Below are 21,085 nucleotides of genomic sequence, written 5' to 3' on the forward strand. Positions count from 1 at the left end.
TGGGAAAAGTCGTATTGCCGTCGGCTACAACAGGGATTGCAGCAAACCTTTTATGAGGAGGTCGCACTATCCATTCACTCTTTGGGATACCTGTTCCAGTCAATGAAATCTCTATTTCCAGAATAAAACAAGACACATTTGCAGGAAGACTGTTAAAAAATGCACATGTTTTCATACTTGACGAGTGCACCATGGCACCCAAATATGCTTTGAGCTTAATTGACAGACTTCTGCGTGAAGTAATGACTACAAATGTTGCTGAAAAAAGTAAAATTCCGTTTGGAGGTAAAGTTTTTGTCATTGGCGGAGATTTTAGGCAATGCCTTCTAGTCATACTAAATGGAACAAGAACAGATGTTATCGAGTCCAGCTTAAAAATGGCTGACCTTTGGAAACAGTTCAATAAACTCCAACTAATTAACAATATGCGATCTTCGGACCCAGAGTATAGCAACTGGCTTCTTAAACTTGGCAACGGTGAACTTAGCAATGAATACAACCTTGGAGAAGATATTATTGAAATACCAGAAGACATGTTGTGCACTGACTGCATCGTAACTGATGTTTTTGGACAATGCATTGAAATTGATGTGAACGACCAAAGCAGTGTTGAGAGGGCCTCTTCTCATGCAATTCTCTGTCCCAAGAATGATGATGTGGCTCTGCTAAATTCCCAGGTGATGGATAGAATGCCTGGTGAATATAAGTTGTATAAAAGTGATGATTCAGTGGATGTAGACAATGAAGATGAACGAGAGCATTATCCAGTTGAATTTTTAACCCCTTCCCGACCTATGACGCATACGCTGCGTCATGAAAGTCGGTGCCAATCCGACCTGTGACGCAGCGTATGCGTCATGGCGGAATCGCGTTCCTGCAGGTCGGGTGAAAGGGTTAACTGAAATTTCACCCGACCTGCAGGTACAGGGGAACTTGTACTTTAGCCCAGGGGGGTGGCTCAGCCCCCACTTGGCTACGATCGCCCTGGTGACCACTTTGTCACCAGCCCCCAGATCTGATTGGAGCTAGCGTCCATGTGACGCTAGCTCTCCATTCAGATGTGGGGGGGCGGAGAAAACCATGGCTGCCTCGCTGTCCAGCTTCATGCCTTCCGTGGAAGCTGAACAGCGAGGTGCCTGCATACTGCCCTGCCACATACAGCGATCGCCGCCGCCGCTGCAGTCACCGCCACCGCTGCAGTGGCCGCCACCGCCAGGTGCTCCCCTCTGCTTCTCTTCCCCCCCTTGCGATTCCATGCCCCCCAACCTTCGCTCCCTCCCCCCTGCCCCCGGTGATCGCCCCCTCCCCCCTGCCCCGGAGATCACACCCCTGCTGCTGCCGGCTCCATTTCCACCTTCTGCTGCATCGCATCTGATAGCCCCCGCCCCAGTGATCCCCCTGATCTCTCCTCTGATCACCCCCCCTGCCCTGTGGATCACCCCCTGCCTCGCTGATGTCCTCCCCTGCCCCGCTGATGTCCCCCCTGCCCCTCAGATCTCCCCCCTGCCTTGTGGATCACCCCCTGCCCTGCTGATGTCCCCCCTGCCCTGCAGATCTCCCCCCTGCCCTGTGGATTGCCCCTGCCCCGCTGATGTCCCCCCTGCCCCGCAGATCTCCCCCCTGCCTTGTGGATCGCCCCCTGCCCCGCTGATGTCCTCCCCTGCCCCGCTGATGTCCTCCCGTGCCCCGCTGATGTCCTCCCCTGCCCCGCTGATGTCCTCCCCTGCTCCGCTGATGTCCTCCCCTGCCCCGCTGATCTCCCCCTTCCCCACTGATGTCCTCCCCTGCCCCGCTGATGTCCTTCCCCTGCCCCGCTGATGTCCTTCCCCTGCCCCGCTGATGTCCTTCCCCTGCCCCGCTGATGTCCTTCCCCTGCCCCGCTGATGTCCTTCCCCTGCCCCGCTGATGTCCTCCCCTGCCCTGATGATGTCCTCCCCTGCCCCGCTGATGTCCTCCCCTGCCCCGCTGATGTCCTCCCCTGCCCCGCTGATGTCCTCCCCTGCCCCGCTGATGTCCTCCCTGCACTGTGGATCGCCCCCTGCCCCGCTGATGTCCTCCCCTTCCCCGCTGATGTTCTCCCCTTCCCCGCTGATGTCCTCCCCTTCCCCGCTGATGTCCTCCCTTTTCCCGCAGATCTCCCCCCTGCCCCGCTGATGTCCCCCCCTGCCCCAGTTTTCCCATTAGGGTTGGGATTAGGGGTAGGGTTAGGATTAGAGTTGGGATTAGGGGTAGGGTTAGAATTAGGGGTAGGGATGGGATTAGGGGTAGGGGTGTGTTGGGGTTAGGGTTGGAGATAGAATTGGGGGTTTCCACTGTTTAGGCACATCAGGGCTCTCCAAACGCGACATGGCGTCCGATCTCCATTCCAGCCAATTCTGCGTTGAAAAAGTAAAACAGTGCTCCTTCCCTTCCGAGCTCTCCCGTGCGCCCAAACAGGGGTTTACCCCAACATATGGGGTATCAGCGTACTCAGAACAAATTGTACAACAACTTTGTTGGTCCAATTTCTTTGTTACCCTTGGCAAAATAAAAATTTGGGGGGCTAAAAAAACCTTTTTGTGGGAAAAAAATGATTTTTTGTTTTCACGGCTCTGCGTTGTAAACTGTAGTGAAACACTTAGGGGTTCAAAGTTCTCTCAACACATCTAGATAAGTTCCTTGGGGGTCTAGTTTCCAATATGGGGTCACTTGTGGGGGGTTTCTACTGTTTAGGTACATTAGGGGCTATGCAAACGCAATGTGATGCCTGCAGACCAATCCATCTAGGTCTGCATTCCAAATGGTGTTCATTCCCTTCCGAGCTCTGCTATGCGCCCAAACGGTGGTTCCCTCCCACATATAGGGTATCAGCGTACTCAGGACAAATTGTTCAACAGCTTTTGGGGACCAATTTCTCCTGTTACCCTTGTGAAAATAAAAAATTGCGGGCTAAAAATCATTTTTGAAGAAAAAAAAGATTTTTTTATTTTCACGGCTCTGCGTTATAAACTTCTGTGAAGCATTTGGGGGTAAAAAGTGCTCACCACACATCTAGATAAGATCCTTGGGGGTCTAGTTTCCAAAATGTGGTCATTTGTGGGGGGTTCTACTGTTTAGGCACATCAGGGGCTCTGCAAATGCAACGTGACACCCGCAGACCATTCCATCAAAGTCTGCCTTTCAAAACGTCACTACTTCCCTTCCGAGCCCCGACTTGTGCCCAAACAGTGGTTCCCCCCCACATATGGGGTATCGGTGTACTCAGGACAAACTAGACAATAACTTTTGGGGTCCAATTTCTCCTGTCACTCTTGTGAGAATAAAAAATTGCTTGCTAAAAATTAATTTTTGAGGAAAGACAAATGATTTTTTATTTTCACAGCTCTGCGTTATAAACTCCTGTGAAGCACTTGCGGGTTTAAAGGGCTCACCACACATCTAGATTAGTTCCATGGGAGGTCTAGTTTCCAAAATGGGGTCACTTGTGGGGGAGCTCCAATGTTTAGGCACACAGGGGCTCTCCAAATGCCACATGGTGTCCGCTAACGATTGGAGATAATTTTTCATTCAAAAAGTCAAATGGAGCTCCTTCCCTTCCGAGCCCTGCTGTGTGCCCAAACAGTGGTTTACCCCCACATGTGAGGTATCAGTGTACTCAGGAGAAATTGCGCAATAAATTTCAGGATCCATTTGATCCTGTTGCCCATGTGGAAATGAATAAATTGAGGCTAAAATAAATTGTTTGTGAAAAAAAAAGTACTTTTTCATTTTTACGGATCAATTTATGAAGCACCTGGGGGTTCAAAGTGCTCACTATGCATCTAGATAAGTTCCTTGGGGGGGTCTAGTTTCTAAAATGGGGTCACTTGTGGGGGAGCTCCAATCTTTAGGTAAACAGGGGCTCTCCAAACGCGACATGGTGTCCGCTAATGATTGGAGCTAATTTTTCATTCAAAAGTCAAATGGCGCTCCTTCCCTTCCGAGCCTTGCCGTGTGAACAAACAGTGGTTTGTGACCACATATGAGGTATCGGTGTACTCAGGAGAAATTGCCCAACACATTTTAGGATCCATTTTATCCTGTTGCCCATGTGAAAATGAAAAGATTGAGGCTAAAATAAATTTTTTATGAAAAAAAAGTACTTTTTCATATTTATGGATCAATTTGTGAAGCACCTGGGGGTTCAAAGTGCTCACTATGCATCTAGATAAGCTCCTTGGGGGGTCTAGTTTCCAAAATGGGGTCACTTGTGGGGGAGCTCCAATGTTTAGGCACATAGGGGCTCTCCAAACGCGACATGGTGTCCGCTAATGATTGGAGCTAATTTTTCATTGAAAAATCAAATGGCGCTCCTTCCCTTCCGAGCCCTGTCGTGCACTCAAAAAGTGATTCCCCCCCCACATATGGGGTATCAGCGTACTCAGGACAAGTTGTACAATAACTTTTGGTGTCCACTTTCTCCTTTCACCCATGGGAAAATAAAAAAATTGTTGATAAAAGTTCATTTTTATGGCTAAAAAGTTATATGTTCATTTTTTCCTTCCATGTTGCTTCTGCTGCTGTGAAACACCTGAAGTGTTAATAAACTTCTTGAATGTGGCTTTGAGCACCTTGAGGGGTGCAGTTTTTAGAATGGTGTCACTTTTGGGTATTTTCAGCCATATAGACCCCTCAAACTGACTTCAAATGTGAGGTGGTCCCTAAAAAAAATGGTTTTGTAAATTTCATTGTAAAAATGAGAAATCGCTGGTCAAATTTTAACCCTTATAACTTCCTAGCAAAAAAAATTTTTGTTTCCAAAATTGTGCTGATGTAAAGTAGACATGTGGAAAATGTTATTTATAAACTATTTTGTGTCACATAACTCTCTCGTTTAACAGAATAAAAATTCAAAATTTGAAAATTGCAAAATTTTCAAAATTTTCGCCAAATTTCCATTTTTTTCACAAATAAATGCAAAAATTATCGCCTTAAATTTACCACTAACGTGAAGCCCAATATGTCACGAAAAAACAATCTCAGAATCGCTAGGATCCGTTGAAGCGTTCCTGAGTTATTACCTCATAAAGGGACACTGGTCAGAATTGCAAAAAACGGCCAGGTCATTAAGGTCAAAATAGGCTGGGTCATGAAGGGGTTAAATAGTCTTATGCCATCAGGAGTGCCATCCCACAGACTTCAACTGAAAGTTGGAACAATCATAATGTTGCTGCGGAATCTAAATACGAAAAATGGTTTATGTAATGGAACTCGCTTTATTGTTACTGGACTCCATTCTCACGTCATTCAAGCAAGAGTGATCACTGGATCAGCAAAAGGAGATGAAGTGTTCATTCCACGCATTGATTTATGTCCTTTAGACACAGGTCTTCCATTTAGGCTTCGGCATCGACAGTTTCCAATAAAACCAGCTTTTGCCATGACAATAAACAAGTCACAAGGTCAAACTCTACACCATGTTGGCATATATCTACCGCAGCCCGTTTTTGGTCATGGACAACTCTACGTTGCATTTTCAAGAGTTAAAATGAGATCCAACGTCAAGGTGCAAGTTCTTCCTACCCCTTTACAAGGAAAGTTGCTTATAGGTAGTCAAAAGGTATTCACAAGAAATGTGGTGTACAAAAATATTTTGGCTTGATATTGTTAATAAATATATTATAGTGTCAATGTCCTTCTTTTGTCCGATGATTTATTTAAATACAGTTACAGTTCATGTAATGTGGTATATATATTTTGATGATCTGTTTCATAATTTCATTCAATTGTATTAAGTTCTATGACTAATAAAATTTAATGATAATAAATATATTTTACCCATTATTGCATTATTCTTCAATCTTCATAAATAAACTACATACATATTCTAGAATACTACGCTATATACTACATGGCCGGCCGCGAACAATCAGCGACAGGCGACAGGGATATGGTGCCCACACTGCTAAATACTGCGTGGGCTGTTTGATATACTGCAGGGGCTACTATATGCTACGTGGCCAGTGTTATATACTGCGTGGGCTGTGTGACATACTGCGGGGGCTGTGCTATATACTACATGGGCAGTGTTATATACTATGTGGGCTGTGTGATATACTGCGGGGGCTGTGCTATACTACATGGGCAGTGTTATATACTACGTGAGGTGTGTGATATACTGCAGTGCTGTGCTATATACTACATGGGCAGTGTTATATACTACATGTGCTGTGTGATATACTGCGGGGGCTGTGCTATATACTACATGGGCAGTGTTATATATTTAGTATATAGGAGGCATGTAGTATATAGCAGACAAATAGTACGTGGCCTGTGCTATATACTATGTGGCTGCTATATACATACATACATATTCTAGAATACCAGATGCGTTAATACAGGCCACGCACTATATATAACACAGCCCACTTACTATACAACACAGCCCACGCAGTATATAGCAGCCACGCAGTATATAACACAGGCCACGCAGTATATAACACAGGCCATGCAGTATATAACACAGGCCACGCAGTATATAACACAGGGCACATGGTATATAGCACAGCCCATGCAGTATATAACTGCGCCGCCCTCTGCCTGAACAGTCAGTGCGGAGAGATGGGACGCTGAGGAGCAGCGACGAGAGGTGAGTATGTGATAGTTTGTTTTTATTGCCTCAGCAGCAGCATTACATGTGGCACAATGCTGTATGGAGCGTCTATGGGGCCATAAAGAACTGCATGGAGCATTACATGGGGCATCTATGGGGCCATAACTGCATGGAGCATTATATGGGCCATCTATGGGGCCATAACTGCATGGAGCATTATATAGAGCATCTATGGGGCCATAACTGCATGGAGCAATATATGGGGCATTATATGGGGCATCTATGGGGCCATAAAGAACTGCATGGAGCATTATATGGGGCATCTATGGGGCCATAACTGCATGGAGCATTATACTACGTGACTGGGCAAAATACTACGTAACTGGGCAATATACTACGTTGGACATGCAATGTATTGCATGGGCTGCGCAATGTACTGCGTGGGCTGTGCAATGTACTGCGTGGGCTGCGCAATGTACTGCGTGGGCTGTGCAATGTACTACGTGGGCTGCACAATGTACTGCGTAGCTGCACAATGTACTGTGTGGGCTGCGCAATGTACTGTGTGGGCTGCGCAATGTACTGCATGGGCTGTGCAATGTACTATGTGGGCTGCGCAATGTACTGCGTGGCTGCTCAATGTACTGCGTGGCTGTGCAATATACTGCGTGGGCTGTGCAATATACTACGCATACATATTCTAGAATACCCGATGCGTTAGAATCGGGCCACCATCTAGTGTCTTATATTCTAGGTTCTTCAAAGTAGCCCCCTTTTGCTTTGATGACTGCTTTGCACACTCTTGGCATTCTCTTGATGAGCTTCAAGAGGTAGTCACCAGGAATGGTTTTCACTTCACAGGTGTGCCCTGTCAGGTTTAATAAGTGGGATTTATTGCCTATTAAATGGTGTTGGGACCATCAGTTGTGTTGTGCAGAAGTCTGGTGGATACACAGCTGATAGTCCTACTGAATAGACTGTTAGAATTTGTATTATGGCAAGTATAAAGCAGGTAAGTAAAGAAAAACAAGTGGCCATCATTACTTTAAGAAATGAAGGTCAGTCAGTCCAAAAAAATTGGAAAACTTTGAAAGTGTCCCCAAGTGCAGTGGCAAAAACCATCAAGCGCTACAAAGAAACTGTCTCACATGAGGACCGCTCCAGGAAAGGAAGACCAAGAGTCACCTCTGCTTCTGAGGATAAGTTTATCTGAGTCACCAGCCTCAGAAATCGCAGGATAACAGCAGCTCAGATTAGAGACCAGGTCAATGCCACACAGAGTTCTAGCAGCAGACACATCTCTACAACAACTGTTAAGAGGAGACTTTGTGCAGCAGGCCTTCATGGTAAGATAGCTGCTAGGAAACCACTGCTAAGGACAGGCAACAAGCAGAAGAGACTTGTTTGGGCTAAAGAACACAAGGAATGGACATTAGACCAGTGGAAATCTGTGCTTTGGTCTGATGAGTCCAAATTTGAGATCTTTGCTTCCAACCACTATGTCTTTGTGTGACGCAGAAAAGGTGAACGGATGGACTCTACATGCCTGGTCCCCACCATGAAGCATGGAGGAGGAGGTGTGATGGTGTGGGGGTGCTTTGCTGGTGACACTGTTGAGGATTTATTCAAATTTGAAGGCATACTGAACCAGCAAGGCTACCACAGTATCTTGCAGCAGCATGCTATTCTGGTTTGCGTTTAGTTGGACCATCATTTAGTTTTCAACAGGACAATGACCCCAAACATACCTTGAGGCTGTGTAAGGGCTTTTTGACCAAGAAGGAGAGTGATGAGGTGCTACGCCAGATGACCTGGCCTCCACAGTCACCAGACCTGAACCCAATCGAGATGGTTTGGGGTGAGCTGGAACGCAGAGTGAAGGCAAAAGGGCCAACAAGTGCTAAGCATCTCTGGGAACTCCTTCAAGATTGTTGGAAAACCATTCCTGGTGACTACCTCTTGAAGCTCATCAAGAGAATGCCAAGAGTGTGCAAAGCAGTCATCAAAGCAAAAGGTGGCTACTTTGAAGAACCTAGAATATAAGACATAATTTCAGTTTTTTCACACTTTTTTGTTAAGTAGATAATTCCACATGTGTTAATTCATAATTTTGATGCCTTCAGTGTGAATGTACAATTTTCATAGTCATGAAAATGCAGAAAAATGAGAAAGTGTGTCCAAACTTTTGGTCTGTACTGTATATATAGATATATATATACACTGCACAGTACCACCTCTATATCCTGTATATATACACTGCACAGTACCACCTCTATATCCTGTAAATATATATATATATATATATATATATATATATATATATATATATATATATACTGCACAGTACCACCTCTATATCCTATATATATATATAATATACACTCACCGGCCACTTTATTAGGTACACCTGTCCAACTTCTTGTTAACACTTAATTTCTAATCAGCCAATCACATGGCGGCAACTCAGTGCATTTAGGCATGTAGACATGGTCAAGACAATCTCCTGCAGTTCAAACCGAGCATCAGTATGGGGAAGAAAGGTGATTTGAGTGCCTTTGAACGTGGCATGGTTGTTGGTGCCAGAAGGGCTGGTCTGAGTATTTCAGAAACTGCTGATCTACTGGGATTTTCACGCACAACCATCTCTAGGGTTTACAGAGAATGGTCCGAAAAAGAAAAAAAATCCAGTGAGCGGCAGTTCTGTGGGCGGAAATGCCTTGTTGATGCCAGAGGTCAGAGGAGAATGGGCAGACTGGTTCGAGCTGATAGAAAGGCAACAGTGACTCAAATCGCCACCCATTACAACCAAGGTAGGCCTAAGAGCATCTCTGAACGCACAGTGCGTCGAACTTTGAGGCAGATGGGCTACAGCAGCAGAAGACCACACCGGGTACCACTCCTTTCAGCTAAGAACAGGAAACTGAGGCTACAATTTGTACAAGCTCATCGAAATTGGACAGTAGAAGATTGGAAAAACGTTGCTTGGTCTGATGAGTCTCGATTTCTGCTGCGACATTCGGATGGTAGGGTCAGAATTTGGCGTAAACAACATGAAAGCATGGATCCATCCTGCCTTGTATGGAGCATCTTTGGGATGTGCAGCCGACAAATCTGCGGCAACTGTGTGATGCCATCATGTCAATATGGACCAAAATCTCTGAGGAATGCTTCCAGCACCTTGTTGAATCTATGCCACGAAGAATTGAGGCAGTTCTGAAGGCAAAAGGGGGTCCAACCCGTTACTAGCATGGTGTACCTAATAAAGTGGCCGGTGAGTGTATATACTGCACAGTACCACCTCTATATCTTATATATATATATATACACTGCACAGTACCACCTCTATATCCTGTATATATACACTGCACAGTACCACCTCTATATCCTGTAAATATATATATATATATATACACTGCACAGTACCACCTCTATATCCTGTAAATATATATATATATATATATATACTGCACAGTACCACCTCTATATCTTATATATATATATATATATACACTGCACAGTACCACCTCTATATCCTGTATATCTATAATATAATGCTAGGAGCGTCACTCTGTCCGAAACCTTTATAGACTGCGCAAGTGTGATGCGCCTGCACAGCCTGGACCCCACAGAGTTACGCATCCGAGGATGAGGATTGTGGCCCAGGAGGATTGAGGCTCTGGAATTGGCACCTGCGCAGTTCGCCCTTTCTGGTGCCATTTTTATACTGAATCTATATAAAAAATACATCAGCGGAGCAATCCAGCCACTTTCTACTGAATATATATAAAATACGTCAGCACAGCAAGCCAGTTACTTTTTACTGCACATGACAGAATGGGGGCGCAGGATGGGAGCAGCACATGATAGAATGGGGGCGCAGGATGGGAGCAGTACATGACAGAATGGGGCGCAGGATGGGAGCAACACATGACAGAATTGGGGCTCAGGATGGGAGCACCACATGACAGAATGGGGTGCAGGATGGGAGCAGCATGACAGGATTGGGACGCAGGATGAGAGCACCAATTGACAGAATGGGGGCGCAGAATTGGAGTAGCACATACCAAGATGGGGGCAGCACATACCAGAATGGGGGCGCAGGATGGGAGCAGCACATGACAGCATGGGGGTGCAGGATGGGAGCACCACATGACAGGATGGGGGCACAGGATGGGAGCACCATATGACAGGACTGGGGCGCAGGATGGGAGCACATGGCAGGATTGGGGCGCAGGATGGGAGCACATGACAGGATGAGGGCACAGGAAGAGAGTAGTATATGACAAGATGGAGGTGTATAAAACAGGATGAGGGTGCAGGATGGGGGCTGCACATGACAGGAAGGGGGCGCAGGATGGAAGCAGCACATACCAGGATGGAGACCATATACCAATATAAATGCTCGCCACCCGGGCGTAGAACAACAATACTGTCAATAGATGTCTCTGTAGTATTACAGACTAAAAAAAGAGCTGTAATTCAGGAAGTTAGTCTGTGGCTGTTAGGGCTAGCGGAACGCTCCCAGTATAGGAAGGAAACAACAAGGTGCATTCTCAGCCTGGGGTCCACCGTGCAGAGGTATCTGCTGCAAAGTTATTGGCGGCACTATTTGGCAGTATAAGCGAACTCTGTTAGCTTCACAGAATCGCAAAGATATGAAAATGCTGTGCCCTGTTAACCTCACAGAGGATCACAGCTACCTAACTGAGCAATGCAAAGAGTGGTCATGCAGACAGCATAGCACACAAACAACTCCTCACCGGAGGTGCCGGTATTCTAGGGGCTTATTTCAGCCGGGCTCTGAATCCAAGCATACAAAACTCCTCACCGGAGGTGCCGGTATTCTAAGGGCATATTTCAGCCAACCTTGACCACATGCAGACATGACCACCAAGTAGCAAAGCTCATAACATAGGTTGATACTAGCCATGCAAACCTTATATAGCTGCAGCAGACAAGGACCTTCCTAGTGGTCCAATTGGAGCTGCTACAGGACCTGAGCATGTGACCCTCGACCTCCAATGAGAGGTCCTCCCATGGGCATGCTCAGTGTGTACAATGCAGGACTTAGTCCCAGAAAAGCCTGCTCGCCGCTGACCAGTGCTGGCTACAAAAGCAGAGCCTGGAAAAGCAGCAGTAACCCTTTGCACAGTATCAGGCTAAGCAAGATGCTGGGACCGACATCTCCGCTGAGCAGGCCCCACTGCAGCTGAGGCAGAATGGGAGACCGCAGCAGACATGGCTCGAGATTCCCCCTGTGTTGTGGCGGGAACTCGACCCCTAACAGTGGCTGTATGAGGATCCCAGGCTCAAGTAATTCAAGTCAGTTTCTGTGAATAATGTACAGTTCATGATTATTATATCTACTAGATGGAGGCCCGATGCTATCGCATTGGGAGGGTTGTGACGTCCCGATGGGAGCAGGCTTTGCAGCATTGAGAATTTCTCGTCCCCAAGAAACAATGACATGCTGTGACGCAGTTCATAAATAAACAGATAGATCAACTGCGCATGCGCTCCCTGGGTTTGCACATGCCGAGTAATGTGCCCAGCCACCGTAATCTGTCTCTACAAAGATGGCGGTCTGATTTACTGCGCCTGCGCAGTGAATCATTTTCCTACGGCTGCCTGGATCCCAGCGGTAGTCTGGATTCCAGCGGCGACCGGGATCCCAACAGTGGCCTGGATCCCAGCGGAGGGGAGGGGTCCTTGCTGCATGGGGTTCTTGTGGTGGGGGAGTCCCAGCAGCGGGGGGTCCGGCGATGACCCACAAGGGCCTGGTACCACCAGCGGGTGCAATATTGGAATACCCATCACTTGGGTATTCCAATATGGTGGTTGGCGTACTTCCGGTGTGGCGCGGTGGATTGTGGAATTCGAGGACGTCCAGACGGAAGTGGATGACATAATCTATTTATATAATTACCTTAATTTGTCTATGTCAAATGATATATGTTATATAATAAATATTATATCATGCTATTTATAGAGACGAGCAGATCTGAGAAAACTTGAGTTCGCCAAATTGAGCAGATTTTACAGGGAAATTTGATGTGCAGTTATTCACTGCAAATTAAATATTCTTTGTCATGCTCTGAGATCTCTCCAGACCGCTATCCTTCAGAGCATAATAAATGTAGAATGTCTGAAAAAAAAAAGTATACTCACCTCACCACTCCCCTGTCCCACCGTCACTGCATCCTGCCATCCAGTCCTCTCAGGGGTGGACACTGACAGCTTGGGGCCCCAGTGCAAGAAATGTGTCTGGGCCTCCCTCTATTAATGGTGACAAAGCTACAGATATATATAGCAACACACACACACACATATACAGTATATATATCCTAAGTCATATTGCACGACTCGTTAAAGGGTTGATTGTGACTTGTAGGATCGCTACTTTCAACAGGTGGCGCTATAGAGTTAAGTCCTCTTTTTCTCAGAAGAGGCAATTTGCATATATATATATATATATATATATATATATATATACAGTATATATATATATATATATATATATATATACACACACACACACACTATCTGGAGGGGACCTGCCCTACGTGCTGATGACTGTCGCTATGGACATCAAATCCTATGGAGCTAAGCAACAGTTATTAATGAGATGTGTATATACTCCTGATGAACCTCGGTTTGAGAGGGGAAACAAGTCGAGTTCTGTTTATATATACATATATTGTGGTATATTGGACTATGACAGTTTGGGCATGCTGAATATGAGATTGTTATTTGGTATGGAGCATTGTCTCTAGAGAATTGTATTGGCTTGGGTCCCCTTGGAGGAGGGGGGCTTTACATATAAGTTGCTAATTAATTGCACATGATGAGAGCAATCTGGCCATGGGCACCACGAAACCTCGGGCTTTGAGAAACATGCCAGATTGCCCTCATTACTAGCCAATGCTCCAGCTGCACCAGCAGTATGTCTGCCCCCGAGTCCTCCTCAACTCTTCTTTTGCCATTCAGTTTTCGCGCCCATCCTCTCCGGTGTCTTCACTCCAGGAAGGATCTTCGTAGTTGACTAGGCCTCTGAAATCACTGTGCACAGTGATGTTGTGGCCCACATCATGATATCATGATTCGCATCATCTGGATGATAGCATGGCACACAGTGACCTCCGGGGCCTATGCAACCTTGGAAGGTCAGTCCTGAAAAGAAGACACTGGAGATTATTGGTGCAACGGCCACTGAGGACTGAATGGCGGGGTGAAGGAACACAGAACAGGTGAGCGGTGAGCATTATTTTTTGTAATCATTTGCCTGGCCCTTTTACATCCAGCAAAATGTCAGCTGCAAATTGCAAATAATGCAAGTATTCTGGAGAATACAGATTTTTGTAATATCAGAGTAGAACAGAATTCCTGTCTAAAAATGTGCTCTTTTCTAGCTATATACTATTGTAATTACATAGAATCCAGGCACTGCTTAGACCAATAAGAGAAACATATACTATAAAGCTGGCCTATTTAAATGACTCTTCCCATAAGTATAAAAAACCAACAAGAGAACACTGGAAGCATATGTCATAAGTACTTAAAGAACAACAAATTTTATTAAGTGCATACAAGACAAATAATCATAAAAGTAAAACATATTTTATACCGTCCTCTGAGAGACACACATGCAAAATATAACTGCAGGCACAAGGCCATGCACAGTAACCACACTAAATCTCCAAAATTAATATCATAATGCACAGAAATAAGTATTCATAAGTAAGAAAATGAACAGAGTACTGTATACAAATAGGAAACAGTATAAGGCAAATAGCAAATTGTCCTACAAAATAGGGAACACTATCACTTCACTATAATAAGTATGAAACAATATATAGAAATAGCTGCCATTAAAGTAAAGTGCTAAAGTGCTTTGTAAACTCTCTCACATGGCTGCCATCACATAGTTAACAGTACTCTGAACAAGCTGTGCATAAGGGGCTAATAGCCACACTATGCCCCATATTGTGCGCATATAAAAGACATAGGAGTATGGATGCAATACATAACCTGTGCGTGCAGTCCTGAAGGCCCCAACGCGCGTTTCGCGTCTTGCTTTTTCCGGGGGAATGTATGTGTGGGTATACGTGTCAGGGGCTTTTATAGCCCTGTCTTTCATTGGTGGCAGCGGCGTTGTAATGGCGCTCACATCGCTGAAATGGGCCACAGTGCATGCGCAGGTCGGCGTCCCACGTCACCGCTTCGCTTCCCCATCCGACGCGTCAAGACAGGGGGCGGAGTCGGTGACGCCATGGACGCGTCTCCACAGCAACGCAGTAACCCAGACAGCGATGGAGCGCACACGCCGCAGGGAAGATGTACCACACCGGACTATATAAAAAGGGTTCAGGGAGAAAGTGAGAGGTCGTATAGCTAATTGTTTCCCATCACAATATGTGGAGTTGTACAAACTAGGTGCGTAAGCATTAGATCTGAGGGCAGCACGCACAAACTACATACCACCCCCACACATCAATGCTAAATACATTTAATACAATAATTAGTAAATTTTGAAAGAATATTGATTTAAAAAAATTATTATATAATATATATATTAATAAATACAAACAAACAATAATATATATATAAAGTGCTAGTGTGCTAACAGTGAACAAATGGAAATATCTAAATTTTTTTAGCTAAAACTTCAATTCAATCTTAAACACAAGATACCATAAAATTAACTGACTAAGAGTAAGTTATATTATACATATAAAGTGTCTAGTGCTACTACTATTTGAAAGTTAAAAAAATCTTTCCTGAATATACATAGGTATAAATTAGTGACCTATGAATTAATTTAAACTGTGAAAAAGCAAAACACAGTGCAAATGCATACTCAATAATTGTACAACTATATCAATTATTCCCTGTTACGGATATAGAGTTATAGATATGTATTAATTCCCAAACAATCCATATCTTCTCACAGGGAATCCTCTTGTTTGACTTTCATTCCTTATCCCTTTAGACCACCCTTGTGTCCTCCGGATAGAGTCCCATTGCAGATTTTTCTATTCCAGACCCACCACATCCCAGCAAGTATCCTGGTCCTCCAGAAGTCCAGACCTCAGAGCCACCATCAATCATCAGCTGGTAAGTATATACATTCTAAAAAAGACTAAAAACGATTAAAAACTAGTATTATATACAATGGATCAGAAACAAAAATCAATAAAACCACACGGATATAAAAATTAAAGAAAGGGGGCAAAGCTGAACTTTTCATTTAAACCCTTCGGATGAACACAATCAATCCTTTTAATCCATCTAGTTTCCAATTGCGCGAGGGTCTTCTTCCAATTACCACCTCTTTGGTCAATGAAGATTTTATCAATTCCTGACACCTTTAATAGTTTAGCATTGCAGTCATGTGCTTGCTTAAAGTGCCGAGGTATTGGTTTCAATTCCGCCATGTCAGTTACCTCTTGTGCATTCAGAATGTCTCTGACGTGTTCTCTGACTCGTATTTTCAGTGGTCTTGATGTTAGGCCTACATACATTTTTTCGCATGGACACTTCGCATAATATATCACACCAATCGTGTTACACGTTATATGTTGTGTAATGGTGAAATTTTTACTTCCATCGCTGGATCTAAACATTGATGCTTTCTGCATATTTGGACATGCGATGCAATCATTGCATGGGAAAAAGCCCCATTTCGATCCTTTAGATCCAAATGCTCTACTTGGATCTTCCCCAGGATAGTAACTGTGGACTAAGATATCCTTTAAATTTTTAGATCTTCTATAGGTAATAGATGAGGTATTACTGATATGTCTAGTTAAGGTTTCATCAGTTTTCAACATTGCCCAATACTTATTCAGGGCTTGTCTCATATCCCTCCATTTTTCATTATAAGTGGAAATGAATCTGATCATCGGATCTTGTATATTTTTCTTTTCTTTTGGCTGTAGAAGATTGGTCCGATTCTCTACTGCTGCTCGTCTCCGGCCCTTCTTAATGCTCCTTTTGGAGTATCCCCGACTTCTAAATGTTTCTGCTAATTCATCCGCTTGTTGATTAAATAATGAATTATTGGAGCAAATTCTTTTAATCCGCAAAAATTGGCCCATTGGTATAGCATTCAAAACCTGTTGAGGGTGGGAAGAAGTGGCGTGAAGAAGGGAGTTCACAGCAGTTTCTTTACGAAACACATCAATTACCAAAACATTAGATTCTCCTTTGTAATATCAGAGTAGAACAGAATTCCTGTCTAAAAATGTGCTCTTTTCTAGCTATATACTATTGTAATTACATAGAATCCAGGCACTGCTTAGACCAATAAGAGCTGGTGAACTGTTGTCTCAATATTCTCACCATTTATTGTGTTGATGACACCAAGAATGGTGTTCCTATGCGCTATTCTGCAGGAAGACACATCATCCTAATGCCCTCAGGCAGCCTGAGTAGAGAGTAGGGAGCATGAGGGTAGATATGCCTGCTGATCTGTGAGCTAAGGTCTGGGCCTAGTCAGCCACCAAGGAGCACACCAATGGGGTCAGAGAAGGTTAAAAAAGAGTGGTCTAAAGGCTAAGGAAGAGTGGACCCTGGAATATACTGTACCACTGTGTGAGGACAATGAGATTAAGAGGGAGTGAAACAACCCCAAAAAACAGAATTTCCCGTAAACATTTTTATTTCAGCACAGGCTTGTGTAGGTATAAAATATGAAATGCTGTTACCTCTCTCCCCAGGTCTCTTCTGTTTGTTACACAAGTTAAAATAGTATAAAAACCAATGGCACACATCACATTACCGGTGCCTCAATAGATGCTGGGAGAACAAACAGCAACAATAGACAATAAGAAAGGAAATAGGGGAGACAATATTATATACGCATATCAACCACCAGATATGTATGTTTTTGGTAACATCAACCCACCTACAAGGGCACTGGTAATGCCCTTAAATATGGAACGTACCTTTCAACATAGGTTGGCACCCTAATTTACCTCAAATGGTGTCTCCACTCCTCGAAGGCTCAGCCTAATTAACCTCATTAATCCCTAGTCTGTAATTAACAGAAATAAGAACAACAATGGCTGCCGATTGGAGCCTAAATAGCCTTTAGTTTGTCAAAGGACGTGCTGAAGTAATTGTATCAAAATAGACACCATACCAAAAGCAGCTTAGGCATGTAGCTATACCTATATCTATTAATATACCAACAAGTCGCCAGTTATAAGTCGCCAGATGAATTGACCTTTGTCATATCTTCATCTTTGGCTGAGGGATCCACCTGACCTCCCATAAGTCTCTTTTCCCTTCCTCAGTCATCATTAGAATTACAATTATGCATGACTGCAAAGTTCCTGACAGTGGAGGCCAGCTGGGTCAGGCGAGAAGAATTAGCTGGGTAGAGGTGCAAAATGAGCAACTGTAAGAACACAGTGCTATATAATATGATGATTGCAATATATTAAGAGGATAAAAACTTTGAAGGGAGGAGGAGGGCTTCTTTAACCAACTATCTATGGCTATCAGTAGAGAAGGGATGAGTTTTACTCCTGATTCCCTCCTATTTTTCAGCTGAATGTAAGGCTATGATCACATCTGCATTACGGCTACCATTCATAATAGAATTCATAAAACGAAGCCATGTCAGATCTGTCATATGATAGATCTCCACAATAATCAATGAGCTCTCTTTCACTGTAAGTAGGGTCCTTTGGGATTTCATTGTGGTGATCCTAGGTGTGACTGCCAGAATCGTGTTGCATGCTGCATTATTCCTGCAGTTATGTCAGGAGTGTAAACGGAGGTTCCGAACCGAGCCTCCAACAACAGTGTGAACACAGTCGAAACAGTTTTTGATTATTAGTTAGCTATAGAGAACTACTCTGATAAAGTTTTAACAAGACGTGCATTTTATTCAAACTTTTATGCTGTGCTGCTGCAGGGAAAGGCAAATCAACCCTATTAGGTAGTTACTATTTTTTCTCAGAAAACCTTTCTAGACTCTATTATGGAAACAGTACTAATGGTATCGATCTTACAATAAAGAATCACTTTGATGCCAATGGTGAAACCTTCCTTTTTCTGCATAAAGCAGAAGTCTTGCCATTAAGGGTGGGTGCGCATGTTCAGTAATTGGCAGCGCTTTGGACGCAGCACATGTCCACTGCGTCTATTGAACGCAGGTGATTCTGCATGTGTTCAATGAACTGTGTCTGTGTGGATTCACCGCATCCATTACATTGTATGGGTGAAATTTTTAACATTATAAGTCCGCGTTCGTACCTTCAGTATTTAATCAGTATTTTACCTCAGTATTGGTAAGCCAAAACCAGGAGTGGTACAATCAGAGGAAAAGTATAATAGAGCCACGTCACCACTTCTGGTTTTGGCTCATAAATACTGAGGTAAAATACTGACCAAATACTGATCGTGGTCTAAGACAATCACTGATGAAACACTGATGGTAAAAACTGACACACTGACGAAGCACTGGGGAAAGAGTGATCCAGCACACTAATCACAATCGGTCCGTTAATGTTTGGATGAGGCCTAGGGGAGACTTGTGTAAGGCTCATTGATACATAACTAAACCTTTTTTCCCAAACCGAATAATCAAAAGTTTTCTAATGCTTCTGGTATTTTCTTTTGCCTTTACTTTAGTGCATTCGGTACATTTTCGTCTTATTGTTCCAGGAAGCTGACAGCAGAAAGCCCTTACTGCAGGTGATGAACACCACTCCAAATCATCACTCCTTTAAATCAAGGGAGGCTTCAGACTTGGTAAAACTCTGCTCTGGGTTATTGCACGTCTAAATGATCTGTCCTTTACGACAACCGTCAGGAGGTGGCTTTTTACAGCTTTGATATACAAACTCGATACTGTGAAAAATCCAAACCTAAGTACAAGCAACAAACCAAAGCAGTCATTTAATAATGTATAACTGCAGGAGACACAAAAGCAAACAAAAAGAGGACACAGGAAAAACACATATAATGCTGTAGCCTCATGAAAGTGCCAGCATATTTTTTCAAATGCTACTTTTTTCTTGAACAATAACAATTCCAAGGACAGAAGTGAAAAGGCTGGGCCAGGTAGATGTGCAATTTAGTTAATAAAAATACATCTTTGGACATTTTTACAGATTCATGGCCACTGTGCTATTCAAAAAAACATACAAATGCGACCTTCAAATAGCATAACAGGTGATATATTGTGGGGACAAGTCAACACTGCCTAATAGCAAAAACATATTGGACATGGCTTATTTAGACTGGCGTTTTGTAAGAATACTTTGTACACATTTTGTTACTGAAATAAGATGCGGCAAATTCATTAAGGAGTCATTGCCTCTTAAAGGGAATCTGTTATCGGGTTTTTGCTATATAATCTGAAAGCAGCATAACATAGGCCAAGAAAGCCTGATTCCAGGGATGTATGACTTACTGGTCTGCTTGGTGGAGTTTTCATTCGATACCTGTTCTCATTACTAGAGATGTAGCAGAACTAATAGTTAAACTGTGTATAACCCCGCCCACACCTGTGAAGCAGCTTCCTGGATACACTGCACAATGTACGCAAGCTGCCAATCAGTCGTGGAGGGCGGGGTTACACAGATTAGTCTGACTGGGCTGCACGTGAGCTGTAGTCATGTTGTGTTAATGTTCTGCTCATAAAATGCCGATTACAATGAAGCTACAACACACAGCCTAATAAGTGGCACATCCTTGGAATCAGGTACTCTTGCCCCATGTTATGCTACTCTCAGACTAAATGGCAAAAACATGTTGACAGATTTACTTTCCTGAATTTTGCACATCTTTGAGCTCAATAGGGGCTGGTGTAAATTTCTGTCATAATTTATGCCACTTTTGTGGCATAAATTCTGAATTTGTTGGGATTGGTTGGTTGCTCCACCCACGTTTTCAAAAACTGTCTGAATTTGCTGGAACTGTTGTAAAACACCAAAAGTAGGAATGATTTTTTACACAACTTTGATTTCCATAAAGACTTTGCGCCATTGTAAGCCCTTTTATGCCAGAATTCTAGTGAAAACTGCTTGATGTATCAGACTCATTTTGCCTTTTTGGCGAATAGAGCCTAATAAAGAATATACAGCTTAGTCATAGTTAAAAGCAGCCTATCACCCCAAAACTAAAAATCTATGGTTGCCTTTAGTCACTAATGAGGGGGGCAAAGGGGAGTCTGGGCAATCGCTACCCTCATGAGTGCAACATACTCTTAAAGGTAGCCTATCACCCCCAAAACTCAACCACTCTATATAGCAGATTACCTGTCCTAGTAATATGCTGCACTTAAAGAGGTTGTCTGTACCATGTTAACATCTAGAAAAAGTGTGTAATATGCAGAACCCTAACACTGTGTAATATGCTCATTTTTAGGATTCTGCTCTCTTCCACAATCCTGGTAGTCCTCAAATGCAGTTTCCATACCACGTGCCAACTGCTTTCTCTTGAGCTTCTCTCAACTGAGATCACTTAGAGAAGTGGCAGAGAAAGTGGTGGGTGTGAGTG

The 21,085-nt window shown here is 43.8% G+C and overlaps 1 long non-coding RNA gene across 1 annotated transcript in view; it reads left to right on the forward strand.

Annotated features, from left to right (window-relative positions):
• LOC143773477 (uncharacterized) overlaps window positions 1-19,836 on the forward strand; it is a 31,934-nt gene extending 12,098 nt beyond the window's left edge. The window contains exons 2-3 of the long non-coding RNA XR_013215198.1: window positions 15,561-15,685; window positions 19,214-19,836. This is a non-coding gene — a long non-coding RNA (uncharacterized LOC143773477). The remainder of the gene's footprint in view (window positions 1-15,560; window positions 15,686-19,213) is intronic.
• Window positions 19,837-21,085: the final 1,249 nt, after the last annotated feature.

Source organism: Ranitomeya variabilis, chromosome 5 (assembly GCF_051348905.1).
Source record: "Ranitomeya variabilis isolate aRanVar5 chromosome 5, aRanVar5.hap1, whole genome shotgun sequence".
Taxonomy (NCBI): domain Eukaryota; kingdom Metazoa; phylum Chordata; class Amphibia; order Anura; family Dendrobatidae; genus Ranitomeya; species Ranitomeya variabilis.